The sequence below is a fragment of the Saccoglossus kowalevskii genome, chromosome 13 (genome assembly GCF_978046115.1).
Source record: "Saccoglossus kowalevskii chromosome 13, keSacKowa6.1, whole genome shotgun sequence".
Classification (NCBI taxonomy): Eukaryota; Metazoa; Hemichordata; class Enteropneusta; family Harrimaniidae; genus Saccoglossus; species Saccoglossus kowalevskii.
In genome coordinates this window covers 19,566,297-19,570,412 of record NC_140653.1, presented here as the reverse complement: position 1 = coordinate 19,570,412, position 4,116 = coordinate 19,566,297, and the positions used below count along the sequence as shown (strand labels likewise).

Sequence of the window (4,116 nt, the reverse complement as noted above, 5' to 3'; positions counted from 1 at the left end):
CATTTCAACTTACATTATAACATTGACATCCTGCTACCTTATTCTGTGGAAATTGCCCAACCATGTTATATGGAGTATAGCAATGGGTGCACGTTGAATTGAAATGATTCATTTCATTTTAGAATCTCGCAGAAAACCCTGAACGCACCATCTTTTCTTCTCATTATGACGAAGGACGTTTAGTAAAAACGATGAGGTCAGATTCAGTGTGGGCTGTGTTAGATAACAGATCAATATCACGATATGAGGGAATTCAACAACAAACTGGTATGTCTTGCTATTTATTTTTGTTTCTTCCATCTATCTATTTGATAATGATATAGTTAATATCATAATATAAACCCCTAAATATTTAAAGATATTTTAATATTAAGGTATAATATTTTATGTTAATTTAATGCAGAAATCAAGTTGAGATTAGATTGTACTTTGAATATCATATTTGTTTATTAGTTTATACAGCGTGCATGGTGCTTCTTGAAACAAGTCGCGGTTTGATTGTTATTCCCCTAATATTTAGCGACCATTACATAATCTTATAGAAACTATTTTATATAATTGTTTTCTGCAGGAACACGCTTTTTCACAGATGTTGGATTTATGATGATTAGTCTGAAGGAGGGACATAACTACACTTCAGTTATGAAAGACATGGCAGTGAGATTTGGAAAGAAATTTGACATTCTTGATAAAACTGAACTCACTGAGCGGTATGATTATCTGTCGATGCGCCCAAACGACGAGGCCATACTTGAGTTAAATCACGCTGGATACGTCAGTGGAAGGAAACAGGTATTAGCACAGCAAACAGCTGCTCGACAGCAAGGATGTGACATCATTGACGACATCATTAATCATGTGACCGAATGTAACCAATCAAATGTCGGCAATGTGATGAAGTTAACTACAGATAAAGGCCACACCATGCGTGCTAGGAAAGTGCTGTTAACTACAGGTGCCTTCACGTCATTCAGACATCTGTTACCACCTGGCAAGGAGTTGGACGTTACATTATATTCTAAGACTCAGGCCTTTGCAGAGCTTACACCATAGGGCGGAAATATACAAAATATACAAAAGAAGGAAATCATGATCTTTACATGTTGCCGCCAATTAAATACCCCAACGGTAGGATTTAGTTCGACTTTTTATAACATAACGCCAATATATGGATTGTCATTTAATTAAACGCAACTAAATGTCAATCCTCGATTGTAATACATTTTAAATACAATTTAATTAAAGTCATTTATAATGGAATGCAATTTAATCACAGTTTTATATAGTTAAAATAACTTAATTACAATGAAACTTAATTTATCTTCTCATCAGTGAAGTGATAGCTCGGTACACAGTACATCACCTTTGACCGCATGAAACATGAAATGCCAAGTGACGTAAGGCCGGCGGTCGTTGCGAATTTCATGTAAAAAAAACAATGCATCTCACACAGAATGTGTACGTCTCATATCAAAAAAGAAAAAAGGTGAGACATGTGTCACTTTAGCATGAAAGACCCTCCAAATAACATGTATGCTCAAAGAGTACACATCGCTGTCATATGTAACCACATGTAGTGTTGTTTAGCGTGTTTGTCATGTTTTACATAAGTAACAACGATGTAGGTGTAAGCATTTTACTTTCAATAATCTTAACCTATTTCACGCAGCAAGATTATGACAGATCATGTTAACATCCTACATTACAATATATGACCTCAATACCCTAAATGAGACAACAGTCATCATGGGTGGTGATTTTCAACTAATGAAATCAGAAACCGAGTATAAACGTATCGTCTTTACAATTGCTGTACAAGTTTGTTGAAGCACGATAATGTTAATTTTATTTAAGACGAGCTGATATGGTTACATCTGTGAACGGGGAGTAGATATAGTATAATATTACAATGTTACATCGACAATTCATGTACACACGATACGATAGTAATGTGGTGTACATAAACATAATGAATTTCAATCTGTTTAAGAGTAAGGATATAGTATAGTGCACTTATACTAGTTATATATATAAGTATAAATATGTATAACATGCATCTGTGCAACAATAGACACCACGAATGGATCACGGCATTTTTCATCTTTGGTAATATTAACATGAATCTCAATGACATTACGCTATATAAGACATTCAACAAAAATGCTTGCTGTCAGCGTGAACTTCTTCATTAAATTGGAGGGGTAGAAAAGTATTCCAGATTGCCATCAGAGATGATGACAGGCCTGCAGCATGCAGCTACATATCCCGCGTCGAATTAACAAGAGTGTTGAAGTGTCTGTAGTTCCAAAATATAATATAATACTATGCAATATGATATGATACATTGTAACCAATGATACTCTGATTGTTTACATAGTTGATTTTGTTTACAGGTAAATATTATCTAAAGATTGGACATGGTGCTAAATTCAACACTGTACTCAACACAGAGAAAGAAGTAGCAGACTGGTTCCGCACTGAGGGACACGCGTCAGTACATAAACCCCTTTTAGATATGATGTTTGATATCGTCAAAGGTAGGTAGTGATTTACAGTACATTTAAAAACGTTTCGTATATTTTATCTAATATAGATAACTTTTTATTCATTGTCTAATATACATGCTGATTTGATAAGTGTATATTCATATTCAATGACTAATTACTATCATATTTGTGTTAGTATGATTAACTGTCATAAATGTTAACAAGTTTGCATTCAGATTCCCTAATATTCATAACTAATATTTACACTGATTAGCTAACATGCATATTACCTAGCGAAAATGCATACTAATTACCTAAAACATTTGTGTGTCTTCGATGTTTTACCAGAAGTGAAGCCTGTGTCAACACATGGCGGTTCTTGCGTTATAACAACTACACCGACTGGCCACGTGTACTGTGATATGGTGACACCTACACTGGGAGTGGCAGTTGGTGGTAATGGAAATGGTGCTAGTGCAGCTGATGAGATTGGGAATATAGCAGCACGGATGATGATTGCTGGAAAATGGGATCACGATTTGTCTCCTGATAGTTTTAGAGTAAAATTCAAGAATAAAGGTAGTTCATTGATAAGATTTGAAAAACACATGAATGGGAGTGCCGATCATTTATAAATTAGATTCGTTGTGATTAGTACTACGATATATGTTACTTATATTTTATCCGTGAATGCAATAGTTCATTTGATTTTGAATTACTGTTGGACAGTCTAGTTAGTCTCCTTTTCATGTGCAGCCTGAAAAGGGGAGTGTAGTTTCTTTTTTTCGCCTTCCGTCTGTGACATCTGTAACATTTTCTCAGAAATTCTGCAGCATATATCGATGCAATTGACATGTTGATGAACAAGACTCTGATGAATATGCACATACTTTTTTTTCCTGATTTGCGTCATAAATTACCTCTCCCAACAACACTGAGAGAACAAAAGCATGCTCGGAATAAATAATTAGGTTAGATGGTAATGCTAGGGTTTCAGTGATGTTATGATCTTTATCTGAGTCAGTGACAGGGTCCACAGTCTTGTTATATGAAAACAAAATCTTGAGAAAAAGTGGTCAAAAATGTTGTTGTATATTATATCTTTAAACTGTAAATATTGCATTCCATTATTAAGAGCCATCACTGAAATACCTGATCATAAAGTTGAAGATCAGTAAAAACACTTTGCAGTTACTGTTTATAAATCTTGGTCAGGCACGTTGACACATGTGGTCTAAATATAGCTTCAGTTGTCAGGGTCGTGGTAAAAGAGGTCATACCGTTACAAATCTCATAGAAACTGTAGAGGGGGGAGCTACAATTTGATGGGAATTATAGTGGTGATACTGAAACAAACCCAGGTCCTGTTAATGTACAAAGTACCTAAATTAACAAAGAAGTCAAGTTGATATTAAAAATACATCGAGGGTTACTCAGATTTATGATGCAATTTCTTGAGCATGTATGAGACATAGTTTGGTTGCACTTGTGTACTCTGAGATTTTGTACATGGGTCAATGGAAGTTTTCAGTTATCAGTACAGTACTAGATTAAATAAAGGATATCACTTTATGGTTAGTTGTACCCACATAGAGTACATATCAATTCACCTGTTTGCAGATGTTTCATG

General features: G+C 34.8%; 1 pseudogene; it reads left to right on the top strand.

Moving 5' to 3' along the window:
* The first annotated feature begins 675 nt into the window (after nt 1-675).
* On the top strand, nt 676-3,121 carry LOC144363552 (uncharacterized; annotated as a pseudogene).
* Nucleotides 3,122-4,116: the final 995 nt, after the last annotated feature.